The sequence below is a fragment of the Vespula vulgaris genome, chromosome 6 (assembly GCF_905475345.1).
Source record: "Vespula vulgaris chromosome 6, iyVesVulg1.1, whole genome shotgun sequence".
NCBI classification, from domain to species: Eukaryota; Metazoa; Arthropoda; class Insecta; order Hymenoptera; family Vespidae; genus Vespula; species Vespula vulgaris.
The window spans coordinates 4292599-4311113 of NC_066591.1; the positions used below are offsets into that span (position 1 = coordinate 4292599).

An 18515-nucleotide genomic window follows, 5' to 3' on the forward strand; every position below is an offset into this window, starting at 1 on the left:
CAATTAAAATCAAATATATAATTAAACAATAATGTGAATTAAAAAATAAATTAATAATTAAATAAAATGAAAAAAAAAACAAATATACAATTAATAATTCCCTGTAAAAATTTAATTTCACGATGATCGATTCCTCGACGATCTAATCTGAAACAGATAAAACGTAAAAGATTAAGAGAAAGAGAAAGAGAAAGTGAAGGAGAAATAGAAAAAGAAAAAGGAAAAGAATAAAAGATAAGAAACACGGAACGTGAGAAAGATAGAACTCAGAAGAATGGATCTAAAGATCATTTCACCAAGTGAAAATCAGAGTATCATAAATTAGTTTAATTTTTCCTTAGTGAAAGAACGAAACCCGCCTAAGGCCCACACCCGAGGGCCCCTCCCAAGGGTCCCACCCGAGAGAAGATAGAGGAGTTAATGAACAAGTTAATCAACTGTTTTAAATAATTGTTCAATCTACAATATGCATCCATAGGCTGGGTAATATTGGAATCCTGTTAGGTATCCTTCCTGTAAAAGTGAGACGAGAATATGCTATGTATTTTAATGTTCTTGTTTCATTCCCATGTGCACTTTTATTCAGTGCACTTTCAGTGGTCCTCACAATTGCCATATTTTATGCGTTTCGAAATTATTACTTTAATATAAAACTTAATTTTATAAAAATAAAATTACGGATTTAATTGAACTTTAGGAAAGAAGTATGGGAAAAATTTATTACTCGACTTTAATAATGAAAATGTATAAAATACGTAAAAATTCTATTCCCAAACGCGTGGCACTGTGAGATGGGACACGGAATGAGTATTATTAATTTCTGAAAGTGATATTATTATTATATAAGAGCATTTTGAGCGACAACATGGTATAATTAAAATATGACTAAGAGTTATTCTCGAAGTGTTCTGTCGAAACTTCGAAAATAACTCAATAGTCTAATAGTTGCCCTCTTGAGCCACAAATTGTGGGGGCCTCTTCGGCACATAGCCTCTTCTTTGCTTCGTACCCTAACAACTACTATAGAACATTTGAACTATCGTCAACTATCGCTAAGAAACTAGAACTATCTCTTATTTTAAAACGTCGAAGAAAACTAACGAATCTAACGCAACTCTAAACCAATCCTGAAACGAAAAATCGAGAAAGCATCGGTAGAGAAACGAGAATTAATATATTAATTGCTGAAAATCCTAAACTAAAAATTGATTAAGTTACTCTATGTTCTACGCGTTATGATTCTACAAGTCTCTTTATCTTTTATCAACGACTCTACTCTACTTTGTTCTTTCAAAAGCAATGACTCTATTGAGATTTTCTTTTATTAATAAAATTGATTAATCTTTATTTAAAAATGTAATGAAAAATCATGGACGCTCCTTCTTACAAGCGATTACTCTAATTATTAGAAAATAAATAATACAATATCGCTTGTAATCCAGAGACTATCCATCGCAAATGTCTTCTTGCTTATTCATTACTAAAATTTGCGAATATCGCGATACTTTACTATTTTCGCGAGAGAAAATTATTTAAAAATGCATTCAAATGTTCAAAATTTCAAATAATTATAATTAACGCCTTTGAGCAAGAAGACTCTATCCTGATCTAATAAATAAATCAAAAAATAACGAACCATTCACGAGTAAATCTCCGAAGAAATTTACTCGTGGTCACTCATTGCTCTTCTACTAATTAATTACAACCAATCACTCGTGCCGATTCGGACCTTTCGTCCTCGACATGACTGAGTGATCGGAGGGACTTAAAAATTAACTTACTACTTTAGAAGTTCTGCGACGGCTCCAAAACACTGGACCGCGATTTAGGTCGAAATTGAGGGTGGACGATTTGTAGTTGGTTGAAAATGAGGTAGGTCGACATCGACGTTGGTCGAGATCCTCTTCAGTGATGCACTGACTCTAATTCGCGGTAGTTATTTATTAACGAACGGTCACTGAAGTTATTTCGCGAAACTCTACTATATATTATAAATACAGTCTGTACGACTGTTAAAAAATCAAAAAAACTACGCGAACAAACACTGACTCTAACGACTGCATTGCACACAGTCTACGCAAAAACACTTGTGTTTTAAATCGCGAAACGCGACCGAACAAACACTGCTTCTATTTCGCGATAAATTTATTTTAGCGATATTAACACTCGATTACATCACTGCAACGCGCGCGAATGCAACGAGGTTCTGAAACAAAAATACAAACGAAATAATTAGTATCATTGCTATAATGAAAACCGTATAAATCATTCAACAAATATACGATAGAAAAATATACTTACTTTAAGTCTTCGTTAATACTGGCTCAAATTTGGCATCGTGCGAAAATTTCTAAGTCCACTCGTGAAGATAGATTTTCAAAGTCCCCCAAAGGTTCGAAAATTTCTAAGTCCAGTCGTGGAGATAGATTTTCAAAGTCCCCCAAAGGTGCGAAAATTTCTAAGTTCACTGGTCGAAGTCCAAAGCACAACTGAACCAGAAACTATAAATGTTGTTTCAAGGCCCGACTTTGTTGTCGTCGTTCGAAGCCGACTATCCCCACTTCGCATTTAAGTCTAAAATCAAATAAACTGTTCGTCAGTACTTACACGAGTGGGAACCGCGAAATTTTCTAAGTTCACTCGTCGAAGTCCAAAGCACAACTGAACCAGAAACTATAAATGTTGTTTCAAGGCCCGACTTTGTTGTCGTCGTTCGAAGCCGACTATCCCCACTTCGCATTAAAGTCTAAAATCAAATAAACTGTTGTATATTTGAATTAACTGTTCGTTAATACTTGCACGAATGGCATCCGCGAAAATTTCTATGTACTCTCGTCGAATTCCAAAGCACAACTAAACTGTTAAAGTTGTTCAGAGGTCCGATTTTGTTTTCGACTCACAAAGAAAATTATCCCCACTTCACAATTTCATTTTAAATTAAAATATTGCTCCGTTATTGAAAAAACATTGAAATATGCAACTATTTGCCCGATGTTATATGAGACCTTGACAACAGTTAAAGAAGAAGGGGAGAAGAAAAAGAAAAAAGAGGAAAGGTAAAGAAAGAAGAAGAGAAAAATAGCACTGCAAAAGTACCGAAAGAGTAAACCGCCCAAAAGTCCACACCGGAAGGCCCCTCCAAAAGTTCCACCCGAGACAAACAACAATTAGAAGTTAACAAAAATAATTTATATAATAAATAAAAGTAAATAATTAGAATAATTAATAAAAGTATATAAGAATAAATAGGGATGATACTGAACATAAAGACGACAGAAAAGATTTCTATGCGTTCTCTTAGAAAATTAATTAAAAATTTTGTTATATTCAAATATATTTATGTGTGGAAACATAACTAACAATTGAAAATGTAATCAATTCAACGTTTAATTGAACTTAGACAGACGAGAGATATTGTAAAAATATAGAAATATGCAGCCATCCGCCCGGTAATACTTGCGTTTTACGATTATATGTATAATTTAGTTACAGACTTTAAATATAATTAAGACATAGATTTCGATATATCGCAAGTATTACCGACCCAGGTCCCACCGCTTGGAGGTTGCTGCATCAGGGGACCCACGAGCTAACGGGGACTCTACTCTCTAAGATCCGCGAGACCGGCGTGAACAAATAATCGCCGAACAAATAAAACGAAGTCCCCGGTAGGACTTTTAATCGCGCTCGGACACTCACGTGAATGTCCGAATGACTCTACTATAAAATACGCATTACCGGCGTAATTTTATCTATATATCAAGCAAATAAATCTAAGTCCACGGTAGGACACTTAATTCGCGCCCGAACACTCACGTGGTGTTAGTACAACGGTAACTCTACTCTACAGTACGCGTTCCCGGTGTTCGCGAGGTAACATGAGCGAACAGAGACATCGAGTCCGCAACGGTATCCTACTAGGGATGACGTTGAGGCCGTCAGCCTCGGATGCCCACATCCCGCCTTTAAGCACGACCGTCCGTGCCTTTCGCATTTCGAACATTAAAACGAGGTCCACGGTAGGACCTTTAATCGCGCCCGAACACTCACGTGAGTGCTAGAATGACGGTGACTCTACTCTAATTCGCGGTCCCGCGGGGTTGCATACACCTCACCATGGACTCAGGTGACTATAGATATAAGGTGGGTCAGTCAACGGACTGAACATCCTTACAAATAGCCATAGACCATCCTCCTCAGTAGCACATAGACCGTCTCACTCTACAGTCATCCGATGACCGTATCACGACCGGTCATTTATTCGTTTTTAGCAATCAAACGAAGTCCATTATCGTAGGACTTTTAATCGCGCCCGGGAACACCACGCCTGTGCCCGCCGACACACGCGCAAATGTTCTTTCTATCTTACCCGTATTCCCGTCTAACAATCGAATATGAAACAAACCATTCGACGATACATTGAACCTGCGCCGATGTATCGAAATCAGTGCAGAACAGAAGAAGAGGAAGAGAAAGAGAAGAAAAGGAAGCCGGAACGTGCGCGCATGTTCAAACGACAGAACTCGGAAAGAAGGAGAGAAAAGAATATCTGTAAGATGGAGTGAAACACGTACACACGTGAAAAAGATGGAATTGAAAAGAAAAGAAGAGAAGAGAAAAGAAAAGAAAAGAAATGATGGACCCGATCAAAACGGGAGTACGAAACTCGAGCTCGATTGTTCGATACTGAACGGAGACCCGCACAGAAGCCCACCCCCATGAGCCCCACCCATGGGTCCCACCCGAGAGAAACTATAATAATTAGTCTTGAATGATTATTTCAATTATTACATAGCTATGCGAATCAATGAATAAAAATGACCGTGAACTTATCGCTGAATAAATGAAAAATAGAAGAAGCAATGTAAAATATAATTTGGAATTACATAGAAAAGATTATGGAAAAGTCTTTGAAGCGTGCAGCCATTCGCTCGGTAATACTTGTATCTCATAAGATTTCGACATAACGCAAGTATTCCCGACCCAGGTCCCACCCCGTGGAGGTTGCTGCATCTGGAGACCCGCGGACTAACGGTGACTCTACATTTAACTACTACTACTGCTATCAAGAAAGCAAAGCAACGGGGCGACCTCCACTCCCGACGAATTCAAGCCTCCAAACGCTAAAATTGCAGCCCCATGCGTCTCCGCATTTGGGAACCGACTTACGCATAGCTCAACTATCCAACACCGGAAGCTTCGATCACCACTTGAGCACGACCGGTCGTGCTTTCGCGACAAACGCCGGAACCCAAAATTGAATCTACCGCAGTCACGATACTTACGCGAGCATTCCGGAAACACTCACGCGAATATGTTGAATGCGTTAGAGCCAATTTAGGACTTAATCGCGCCCGAGAACACCAACGCCTTTGCCAGCCGACATAAGCGAGTGTCCTTCTATCTTGCCCGAACGGGAGAAAAGAAATCCTTCTACGCCTGAGGTAGAAAGATTCTTTAAACACCCGTGTAAAAATCTAAGTCCCTCGATGGTCCTTGGCCGACGGTCCTGCGGCACGTGGAAATACACGGACTAACGCGGATTCTACTCTAAAATCCGCGATCCGAGATGCCTTTCCGCTTCGGGAGCTTCGGGCTTCGCAGCAAACTGGAGATGTATAAAACCCCGCTTACAGATCGCTCCACCGTCCACACCGTCGGCTTCAGACATATCGAGACACGACCGGTCGTGTCTATATTTCGATATCAAAAATCAAAACGTAGTCCTCGGTAGGACTCAATCTCGCGTCCGCGAACACCCATACGCGTGCCGGCCGTCACGCGCGTGAGTGTTTTCTCTATCATTCGCGTACGGAAGCAAGGAGACATACCCTCCCTGCATATAATGAGAATTATATGCAGAGAGGTTCCATTAACTTCCGTGTAAAGATCCCACGATGATCCGTCACTCGGTCACCTAATCTGAAACGGAAAAAAAATAGTAGTAGTGCTAAATATAAGATCAAAAATTAAAAAGATAATGAAAATAAAATATAAAAGCAAATATTAAAAAGATAATAAAAATTAAATGTAAGAACAAAAATTAAAAAATTAATAAAACAAATATAAAAACAAAAATTAACAAGTTAATAAAAGTTAAATACAAAAACAAAAATTAAAAGCAGAATAGAAATTAAATATGAGAACAAAAATTATATATAAAATTATATGCGAAAACTTCCCTGTAAAAATTTAATTTCACGATGATCGGTCCCTCGACGTTCGGTCCCTCAATGATCGAACCTGAAACAGAAAAAGTATGAAACAGAATGAGAAACAGATATAAAGAAAATAGGAAAAGAGTAGTCAAAGAGAAAAAGGAAAAATGAACGGAAAACTTGCGTATGTACGCATGAGAAAATAGAATTCAGAACGAAGGGTGTATATCTCGAAGCTCGGTTCAGTCGAGCAAAACCAGAATATCATAATTGAATTTGATTTTTCTTTCGTAAAAGAACGAAACCCGCCTAAGGCCCACACCCGAGGGCCCCTCCCAAGGGTCCCACCCGAGACTAACAATTAATAAATGTTAATAATAATGATTCATATAGTAAGTAAAAGTATGTAACTAAGGTAATTATCAAAAGTATACAATTATTAAGGTATGTAAGTAATAAAAGTAAATCAGGATACATACGAATGATAGCTAACATAAGTATATTCATATAATAGGTAAAAGTATATAATTAATGTAATTATGAAAAGTATACAATTATTAAGATATATGAGTAATAAAAGTAAATCAGGATAAATATGGACGATATCTAACATAAGTGGGACAGAAAAGTTTTCTGTGCATTCTCTTAGAAAATTAATTAAAAATTTTGTTATATTGAAATTTATTTATTTGTGGAAACATAACTAATAATGTAGAATGAAAATAATTTAACGTCTAATTGAAATCAGACAGAAAAGATCTTGGAAAAATATTGAAATACGCAGCCATTCGCCCGGTAGTACTTGCGTTTTATAATTACGTATATATTTTAATGACAGATTTTTGATATAATTTAGACATAGATTTTAATCTATCACAAGTACTACCGACCCAGGTCCCACCGCTAGGAGGTTGCTGCGTCTGGGGACCCACGGGCTAACGGGGACTCTACTCTAATATTCGCGTGACCGGCGTGATCAAATAATCGGCGTTCTATAAAACGAAGTCCCCGGTAGGACTTTTAATCGCGCCCGAACACTCCCGGGAGTGTTAGAATAACGGTGACTCTACTCTAAATTCGCGTTCGCGGCGTCCACGTACCAACCGAGACTTCAGGCGGCTAACAGGAGGAGGGTCAGTCCACGCTTACGGATAGCAGATCCATACCACTCGGCAGCACACGAACCGACACACGACCGGTCATTATTCGTTTTAGCAATCAAACGAAGTCCTTTACCGTAGGACTTTTATTCGCGCCCGAGAACACCACTCCTGTGCCCGCCGACACACGCTCGAGTGTTCTTCCTATCCTACCCGTATTCCGCGCGGATATAGCGAGATTCGCGATGAAGAGGAAAAGAAGAAGAGAAAGAGAAGAAAAGGAGAAGAAAATGAGAAGAGAAGAAAGCCAGAACGTGCGCACACGTGAAAAGGATGCAGTAGAAAAGAAAAGAAAGAAAAGAATATTCGTACGATGCAATGGAACACACATGCACGTATGGAAAAGATGAAATTGGGAAGAAAAGATGGATATAGATGATCCGTACACTCGACGAAAACCAGAGTACAAAAATCCAGCTCGATTTTTCGGTACAGAAAGAAGGAGACCCGCACAGAAGCCCACGCCCAAGGGCCCATCCCAAGGGACCCACCCGAGAGAAACTATAATGATTAATCTGGAATAATTATTATATAAGTATACGTTTCAATAGATAGAAGTGACTCTGAATTTATTGCTGAATATACGAAAGGTGTAAGAAACGTGAATAAAAGATGCGAAATGAAATTTGGAATTACATAGATATGATCTTGGAAAAATCTTGAAATATGCAGCCATTCGCTCGGAAATACTTCCATCCCATTAAATTTAGTTACAACAAAAGTACTTCCGACCCAGGTCCCACCGCGTGGAGGTTGCTGCATGTAGAGACCCGCGGGCTAACGGGGACTTTACTCTAAAATCCGCGATCCGAGATGCCTTTCCGCTTCGGGAGCTTCGGGCTTCGCAGCAAACTGGAGATGTATAAAACCCCGCTTACAGATCGCTCCACCGTCCACACCGTCGGCTTCAGACATATCGAGACACGACCGGTCGTGTCTATTTCGATTTCAAAAATCAAAGCGTAGTCCTCGGTAGGACTTAACCTCGCGCTCGCGAACACCCACGCGTGTGCCGGCCGTCACACGCGTGAGTGTTTTCCCTATCATTCGCGTACGGAAGCAAGGAGACATACCCTTCCTGCACATAACAAACGTTATATGCAGAGAGGTTCCTTTAACTTCCGTGTAAAAATCCCACGATGATCCGTCCCTCGATCACCTAACCTGAGACAGAAAAAGAATCAAAGAAGAAAAGATAAACATGTAAAAATTACATGCAAAATTATATGCAAATATACAATTAAAATCAAATATATAATTAAACAATAATGTGAATTAAAAAATAAATTAATAATTAAATAAAATGAAAAAAAAACAAATATACAATTAATAATTTCCTGTAAAAATTTAATTTCACGATGATCGATCCCTCGACGATCTAATCTGAAACAGATAAAACGTAAAAGATTAAGAAAAAGAGAAAGAGAAAAGAAGGAGAAATAGAAAAAGAAAAAGGAAAAGAATAAAAGATAAGAAACACGGAACGTGAGAAAGATAGAACTCAGAAGAATGGATCTAAAGATCATTTCACCAAGTGAAAATCAGAGTACCATAAATCAGTTTAATTTTTCCTTAGTGAAAGAACGAAACCCGCCTAAGGCCCACGCCCAAGGGCCCATCCCAAGGGACCCACCCGAGAGAAACTATAATGATTAATCTGGAACAATTATTATATAAGTATACGTTTCAATAGATAGAAGTGACTCTGAATTTATTGCTGAATATACGAAAGGTGTAAGAAACGTGAATAAAAGATGTGAAATGAAATTTGGAATTACATAGAAATGATCTTGGAAAAATCTTGAAATATGCAGCCATTCGCTCGGAAATACTTCCATCCCATTAAATTTAGTTACAACAAAAGTACTTCCGACCCAGGTCCCACCGCGTGGAGGTTGCTGCATGTAGAGACCCGCGGGCTAACGGGGACTTTACTCTAAAATCCGCGATCCGAGATGCCTTTCCGCTTCGGGAGCTTCGGGCTTCGCAGCAAACTGGAGATGTATAAAACCCCGCTTACAGATCGCTCCACCGTCCACACCGTCGGCTTCAGACATATCGAGACACGACCGGTCGTGTCTATATTTCGATATTTTAAAGAACAAAACGAAGTCCTCGGCAGGACTTAATCTCGCGCTCGCGAACACCCACGCGCGTGCCGGCCGTCACGCGTGTGAGTGTTTTCCCTATCTTTCGCGTACGGAAGCAAGGAGGCATACCCTTCCTGCATATAATAAAGATTATATGCAGAGAGGTTCCTTTAACTTCCGTGTAAAAATCCCACGATGATCCATCCCTCGATCACCTAACCTGAGACAGGAAAAGAATCAAAGAAGAAAAGATAAACATGTAAAAATTACATGCAAAATTATATGCAAATGTACAATTAAAATCAAATATATAATTAAACAATAATGTAAATTAATAAATAAATTAATAATTAAATAAAATGAAAAAAAAAAACAAATATACAATTAATAATTCCCTGTAAAAATTTAATTTCACGATGATCGATCCCTCGACGATCTAATCTGAAACAGATAAAACGTAAAAGATTAAGAGAAAGAGAAAGAGAAAGAGAAAGAGAAAGAGAAAGAGAAAGAGAAAGAGAAAGAGAAGGAGAAATAGAAAAAGAAAAAGGAAAAGAATAAAAGATAAGAAACACGGAACGTGAGAAAGATAGAACTCAGAAGAATGGATCTAAAGATCATTTCACCAAGTGAAAATCAGAGTATCATAAATTAGTTTAATTTTTCCTTAGTGAAAGAACGAAACCCGCCTAAGGCCCACACCCGAGGGCCCCTCCCAAGGGTCCCACCCGAGAGAAGATAGAGGAGTTAATCAACAATTTAATCAACTATTTGAAATAATTGTTTAATCTAAAGTGTGCAGCTATTCGCTGGGTGATACTGGAATTCTGTCAGATATCCTTCCTGTAAAATTGAATGGAGAATATGCTATGTATTTAAATGTTCTTATCTTATCCCCATGTGCGCTTTCAGTGGTCCTCACAATTGCCATATTTTATACGTTTCGAAATTATTACTTTATACAAAACTTAACTTTATAAAACTAAAATTACGAATTTAATTCAACTTTAGAAAAGAAAAATGCGAAAAATTTATTGCTGGACATTAATAACAAAAGTATAAAATACGTAAAAATTCTATTCGCGAACGCGTGGCAATGTGAGATGGGAGACGGAATGTTACGCCTTCTCAGTTTCTGAAAATTATATTATCATTATATAAGAGCATTTTGAGTGACAACATGGTATAATGAAAATATTATTAAGAGCCATTCCCGAAGTATTTTGTCCAACTTTCGAGAATAACTCAATAGTCTAATAGTTGCCCTCTTGAGCCACAATTTGTGGGGGCCTCTTCGACATATAGTCTCTTCTCTGCTTCGTGCCCTAACCACAACTATAGAACACATTTAATAACTATCGTCACTACCTACGTCAAAAACTAAAACCGACCCTTATTCTAAGACGTGAAAGTAAACTAATACATCTAACGCAACTCTAAACCACCCCTGAAACGAAAAATCGAGAAAGCATCAGAAGAGAAACGAGGATTAATATATTAATTGCTGAAAATCCTAAGCTAAAAATTGATTAAGTTATTTTATGTTCTACGCGTTATGATTTTACAAGTCTCTTTGTCTTTTATCAATGATTCTACTCTACTTTATTCTTTTAGAAGCAACGACTCTACTTTATTCTTATAAAAGCAATGACTCTATTGAAACTTCTCTTTTATTAATAAAAATGACTAATCTTTCATTAAAAATGTAATGAAAAAAAATTGGACGTTCCTTCTTACAAGCAATTATTCGAATTAATAGAAAATAAATAATATAATATCGCTTGTAATCCAGAGACTATCCATCGCGAATGTCTTCTTGCTTATTCATTACTAAAATTTGCGAATATCGCGATATTTTACTATTTTCGCGAGAGAAAATTATTTAAAAATGCATTTAAATATTCAAAATTTCAAATAATTATAATTAACGCGTTTAAGCAAGAAGACTCTATCCTGATCTAATAAATAAATCAAAAAATAACGAACCATTCACGAGTAAATCTCCGAAGAAACTTACTCGTGGTCACTCATTGCTCTTCTACTAAGTAATTACAACCAATCACTCGTGCCGATTCGGACCTTTCGTCCTCGACATGATTGAGTGATCGGAGGGACATAAAAATTAACTTACTACTTTAGAAGTTCTGCGACGGCTCCAAAACACTGGACCGCGACTTAGGTCGAAATTGAGGGTGGATGATTTGTAGTTGGTTGAAAATGAGGTAGGTCGACATCGAAGTTGGTTGAGATCCTCTTCAGTGATGCACTGACTCTAATTCGCGGTAGTTATTTATTAACGAACGGTCACTGAATTTATTTCGCGAAACTCTACTATATATTATAAATACAGTCGGTGCGACTGTTAAGAAAGCAAATAACTTTACGAACAAACACTGACTCTAACGACTGCATTGCGCGCAGTCTATGCAAAAGCACTTGTGTTTTAAATCGCGAAACGCGAACGAACAAACACTGCTTCTACTTCGCGATAAATTTATTTTAGCGATGCTAACACCCGATTACATCATTGAAATGGGTGCAACTGCGTGTTCTGAAACATAAAAACAGAAACAAAATAATTGGTATCACTGTTATAATAAAAGTTTGTATAAATCATTCAACAAATATGTGATAGAGAAATAAACTTACTTTAAGTTTTCGTTAATATTATCTCGAATGGCATTCTGCAAAAATTTCTAAGTCCACTCGTGGAAATAGATGTCAAAGTCTCCCGAAAGTGCAGAAATTTCTAAGTTTACTCGTGGAGGTAGATTATCAAAGTCCTCGAAAGAGCGAAATAAAAGTCTAAAACAAAAGAAATAGTATATAATTTCGAAAATTAGTGATAGAAAATATACTTACGTAAATTCTTCGTTTGGATGGCAGCCTGCGAAATTTTCTAAGTTCACTCGTCGAAGTCCAAAGCACAACTGAACCAGAAACTATAAATGTTGTTTCAAGGCCCGACTTTGTTGTCGTCGTTCGAAGCCGACTATCCCCACTTCGCATTTAAGTCAAAATCAAATAAACTGTTGTATATTTGAATTAACTGTTCGTCAGTACTTACACGAGTGGGAACCGCGATATTTTCTAAGTTCACTCGTCGAAGTCCAAAGCACAACTGAACCAGAAACTATAAATGTTGTTTCAAGGCCCGACTTTGTTGTCGTCGTTCGAAGCCGACTATCCCCACTTCGCATTTAAGTCTAAAATCAAATAAATTGTTGTATATTTGAATTAACTGTTCGTCAGTACTTATACGAGTGGGAACCGCGATATTTTCTAAGTTCACTCGTCGAAGTCCAAAGCACAACTGAACCAGAAACTATAAATGTTGTTTCAAGGCCCGACTTTGTTGTCGTCGTTCGAAGCCGACTATCCCCACTTCGCATTTAAGTCTAAAATCAAATAAACTGTTGTATATTTGAATTAACTGTTCGTCAGTACTTACACGAGTGGGAACCGCGATATTTTCTAAGTTCACTCGTCGAAGTCCAAAGCACAACTGAACCAGAAACTATAAATGTTGTTTCAAGGCCCGACTTTGTTGTCGTCGTTCGAAGCCGACTATCCCCACTTCGCATTTAAGTCTAAAATCAAATAAATTGTTGTATATTTGAATTAACTGTTCGTCGGTACTTATACGAGTGGGAACCGCGATATTTTCTAAGTTCACTCGTCGAAGTCCAAAGCACAACTGAACCAGAAACTATAAATGTTGTTTCAAGGCCCGACTTTGTTGTCGTCGTTCGAAGCCGACTATCCCCACTTCGCATTTAAGTCAAAATCAAATAAACTGTTGTATATTTGAATTAACTGTTCGTCAGTACTTACACGAGTGGGAACCGCGATATTTTCTAAGTTCACTCGTCGAAGTCCAAAGCACAACTGAACCAGAAACTATAAATGTTGTTTCAAGGCCCGACTTTGTTGTCGTCGTTCGAAGCCGACTATCCCCACTTCGCATTTAAGTCTAAAATCAAATAAATTGTTGTATATTTGAATTAACTGTTCGTCAGTACTTATACGAGTGGGAACCGCGATATTTTCTAAGTTCACTCGTCGAAGTCCAAAGCACAACTGAACCAGAAACTATAAATGTTGTTTCAAGGCCCGACTTTGTTGTCGTCGTTCGAAGCCGACTATCCCCACTTCGCATTTAAGTCTAAAATCAAATAAACTGTTGTATATTTGAATTAACTGTTCGTCAGTACTTACACGAGTGGGAACCGCGATATTTTCTAAGTTCACTCGTCGAAGTCCAAAGCACAACTGAACCAGAAACTATAAATGTTGTTTCAAGGCCCGACTTTGTTGTCGTCGTTCGAAGCCGACTATCCCCACTTCGCATTTAAGTCTAAAATCAAATAAATTGTTGTATATTTGAATTAACTGTTCGTCGGTACTTATACGAGTGGGAACCGCGATATTTTCTAAGTTCACTCGTCGAAGTCCAAAGCACAACTGAACCAGAAACTATAAATGTTGTTTCAAGGCCCGACTTTGTTGTCGTCGTTCGAAGCCGACTATCCCCACTTCGCATTTAAGTCTAAAATCAAATAAACTATTGTATATTTGAATTAACTGTTCGTCAGTACTTACACGAGTGGGAACCGCGATATTTTCTAATTTCACTCGTCGAAGTCCAAAGCACAACTGAACCAGAAACTATAAATGTTGTTTCAAGGCCCGACTTTGTTGTCGTCGTTCGAAGCCGACTATCCCCACTTCGCATTTAAGTCTAAAATCAAATAAATTGTTGTATATTTGAATTAACTGTTCGTCGGTACTTATACGAGTGGGAACCGCGATATTTTCTAAGTTCACTCGTCGAAGTCCAAAGCACAACTGAACCAGAAACTATAAATGTTTCAAGGCCCGACTTTGTTGTCGTCGTTCGAAGCCGACTATCCCCACTTCGCATTTAAGTCTAAAATCAAATAAACTATTGTATATTTGAATTAACTGTTCGTCAGTACTTACACGAGTGGGAACCGCGATATTTTCTAAGTTCACTCGTCGAAGTCCAAAGCACAACTGAACCAGAAACTATAAATGTTGTTTCAAGGCCCGACTTTGTTGTCGTCGTTCGAAGTCGACTATCCCCACTTCGCATTTAAGTCAAAATCAAATAAACTGTTGTATATTTGAATTAACTGTTCGTCAGTACTTATACGAGTGGGAACCGCGATATTTTCTAAGTTCACTCGTCGAAGTCCAAAGCACAACTGAACCAGAAACTATAAATGTTGTTTCAAGGCCCGACTTTGTTGTCGTCGTTCGAAGCCGACTATCCCCACTTCGCATTTAAGTCTAAAATCAAATAAACTGTTGTATATTTGAATTAACTGTTCGTCAGTACTTACACGAGTGGGAACCGCGATATTTTCTAAGTTCACTCGTCGAAGTCCAAAGCACAACTGAACCAGAAACTATAAATGTTGTTTCAAGGCCCGACTTTGTTGTCGTCGTTCGAAGCCGACTATCCCCACTTCGCATTTAAGTCTAAAATCAAATAAATTGTTGTATATTTGAATTAACTGTTCGTCAGTACTTATACGAGTGGGAACCGCGATATTTTCTAAGTTCACTCGTCGAAGTCCAAAGCACAACTGAACCAGAAACTATAAATGTTGTTTCAAGGCCCGACTTTGTTGTCGTCGTTCGAAGCCGACTATCCCCACTTCGCATTTAAGTCTAAAATCAAATAAACTGTTGTATATTTGAATTAACTGTTCGTCGGTACTTATACGAGTGGGAACCGCGATATTTTCTAAGTTCACTCGTCGAAGTCCAAAGCACAACTGAACCAGAAACTATAAATGTTTCAAGGCCCGACTTTGTTGTCGTCGTTCGAAGCCGACTATCCCCACTTCGCATTTAAGTCTAAAATCAAATAAACTGTTGTATATTTGAATTAACTGTTCGTCAGTACTTACACGAGTGGGAACCGCGAAATTTTCTAAGTTCATTCGTCGAAGTCCAAAGCACCACTGATCTAGGAACTATAAAGGTCGGTCAAAGACCCGACATTGTTGTCGACTCACGAAGAAAATTATCCCCACTTCGAATTTAAGTCTAAAATCAAATAAACTGTTATACATTTGAATTAACTATTCGTTAATACTCGCACGAATAGCACCCTGTGAAAATTTCTATGTCTCCTCGTGGAGATAGACTCTCAACGTCTTCCGAAAGTGCAAAGTCGAAGTCTAAAACAAAAGAAATAGTATAGAGTTTCGAAAATATGTGTGATATAATATTGTGCTTGCGTAAACTCTTCGTTAATATTCGTACGAATGGTCTTGTGAAAATTTCTAAGTCCACTCGTCGAAGTAGGAAATATAACTAAGCCAATAATTCTCAGAGCCAGTCAAAGATCCGATATTGTTATCGTCGCGCGCAGCCTAGCATCCACGATGATCTAAGCAAAAAGGAATCTCAAGCAGAAAAGGAATAAAAGGCTAAACGAAAAGGAAAAGGGTATGGAGACAGTAACTTGCCCAAAGGCACACACCGTTGGGCTCCTCCTACGGATCCCACCTGAAATGTTAAATAGAACGTTGTAATATGCTGCCATTCGCGCATTGATATTTTACCATTTAGTCATGGGTGGGGACACCATTTAATTCTAAATCAAAAGAAATCTTATTGAATGTTGAAAGAATGAGTGATATAATTTTGTACTTACGTAAACAGTTCTCTATTGTGGAGAATGCGCACTTCGAGAACCACGATTTGTACTCGTTGAAATTAATGGGATGAATGAACCATTTACTGCCAATCACTCCGATTATATAGACGTCACGAGTGGGAGACGATCCCCACTACTCCGACTAATTCTAAAACAAAAATCGTATAGAATATTGAAAGAATGAGTGATATAATTTTGTATTTACATTAACTCTTGTTTATTACATGCGGAGACTGTGTACTGCGAGTATTACGATGTGTACTTGTGCAGATTCGTGGCATGAATGAATCATTTATTGCCAGTCGGTCCGATTATATAGACGTCACGAGTGGGAGACGATCCCCACTACTCCATGTAATTCTAAAACAAAAATCGTATAGAATATTGAAAGAATGAGTGATATAATTTTGTATTTACATTAACTCTTGTCTATTACATGCGGAGACTGTGTACTGCGAGTATTACGATGTGTACTCGTTGAAATTAGTGGAATGAATGAACCATTTACTGCCAATCACTCCGATTATATAGACGTCACGAGTGGGAGACGATCCCCACTACTCCGACTAATTCTAAAACAAAAATCGTATAGAATATTGAAAGAATGAGTGATATAATTTTGTATTTACATTAACTCTTGTCTATTACATGCGGAGACTGTGTACTGCGAGTATTACGATGTGTACTTGTGCAGATTCGTGGCATGAATGAACCATTTACTGCCAGTCACTCCGATTATATAGACGGCACGAGTGCGAAAGGATCCCCACTACTCCATGTCATTCTAAAACAAAAATCGTATAGAATATTGAAAGAATGAGTGATATAATTTTGTATTTACATTAACTCTTGTCTATTACATGCGGAGACTGTGTACTGCGAGTATTACGATGTGTACTTGTGCAGATTCGTGGCATGAATGAACCATTTACTGCCAGTCACTCCGATTATATAGACGGCACGAGTGCAAAAGGATCCCTACTACTCCATGTCATTCTAAAACAAAAATCGTATAGAATATTGAAAGAATGAGTGATATAATTTTGTATTTACATTAACTCTTGTCTATTACATGCGGAGACTGTGTACTGCGAGTATTACGATGTGTACTTGTGCAGATTCGTGGCATGAATGAACCATTTGCTGCCAGTCACTCCGATTATATAGACGTCACGATTGCTTGAGGATCCCCACTACTCCGTCTAATTCTAAAACAAAAATCGTATAGAATATTGAAAGAATGAGTGATATAATTTTGTATTTACATTAACTCTTGTTTATTACATGCGGAGACTGTGTACTGCGAGTATTACGATGTGTACTTGTGCAGATTCGTGGCATAAATGAACCATTTACTGCCAGTCACTCCGATTATATAGACGTCACGAGTGGGAGACGATCCCCACTACTCCGACTAATTTTAAAACAAAAATCGTATAGAATATTGAAAGCATGGGTGATATAATTTTGTACTTACATTAATTCTTCTCTGTTACTAGCGGACAGTGCGTACTGCGAATATTACGATGTGTACTTGTGCAGATTCGTGGCATGAATGAACCATTTACTGCCAGTCACTCCGATTATATAGACTTCACGATTGCTTGAGGATCCCCACTACTCCGTCTAATTCTAAAACAAAAATCGTATACAATATTGAAAGAATGAGTGATATAATTTTGTATTTACATTAACTCTTCTCTGTTATTAGCGGAGAGTGCGTACTGCGTATACTACGATGTGTACTTGTCGGCGAAGAAACAAACTTAAGAAAATAATAGTCAAAATAAATAAAAGTCGTATATGTTTATATTACACAAGGCAAATCTTCGCGTAACGAAAATTTCGAAGTATTAAAATTTTAAACTAAAATTATTTTATTTCTCTCGCGTTACGGTCTTTGTGTTGTTAAACGAATGTATTATTATTTAAATATTATTTTTTATATTTTGTGTACATAAAAAACTGTTCAGATAATTGTAAAATTATCGATTCTGAACTTTTGCTTTCGGAAAGAGAAAGTTGCGATGCTCATTCTTCGGACTACGTAAAAATACTAACTCGATAAACAACAAAGTTAATAAAAGTCATATATGTTTGTATTACCCGAGGCTAATGATCCTGTGATTACAATTTTTACGTATTTTAGTTTAGATTAATATTATGTTGTTTCTTTTATGTTTAAATTTATAAATAAATCAATAGATTTAGTACAAGCTTTTTTCTTTTGATGCCAAATTCTACAGTCGCTATTATACAAAATTTTTTTCACAAAGAAATGTCAAAAACTGTGTTTACGCCAACAGGGAACACAACCATAATTCTTGACCAATTTTACAGAACAAGATCTTATTTTAATGATTAAAATTCAAGTGAAGAGATATCTTTTTTAAATTTTTGAGTTTTATTTTTA

At 37.5% G+C, this 18515-nt stretch overlaps 2 long non-coding RNA genes across 47 annotated transcripts; both read right to left on the reverse strand.

Moving 5' to 3' along the window:
* Positions 1-115: 115 nt before the first annotated feature.
* Positions 116-17940, reverse strand: LOC127064423 (uncharacterized). Of its 46 annotated transcripts, XR_007781689.1 has the most exons (14): positions 17580-17940; positions 17387-17516; positions 17175-17310; positions 16963-17098; positions 16751-16886; positions 16539-16674; positions 16327-16462; positions 14392-16250; positions 13627-13957; positions 13243-13381; positions 12860-12998; positions 12476-12614; positions 2302-2574; positions 116-2206 (listed from the first exon to the last, which is right to left on the reverse strand). It is a non-coding gene; the product is annotated as an uncharacterized LOC127064423 (long non-coding RNA). The 46 variants fall into 46 exon arrangements; XR_007781695.1 differs by lacking the exon at positions 12860-12998; XR_007781692.1 differs by lacking the exon at positions 12476-12614.
* LOC127064426 (uncharacterized) lies at positions 9783-12409 on the reverse strand. The gene is made up of 3 exons (XR_007781719.1): positions 12271-12409; positions 12058-12213; positions 9783-11959 (listed from the first exon to the last, which is right to left on the reverse strand). It is a non-coding gene; the product is annotated as an uncharacterized LOC127064426 (long non-coding RNA).
* Positions 17941-18515: the final 575 nt, after the last annotated feature.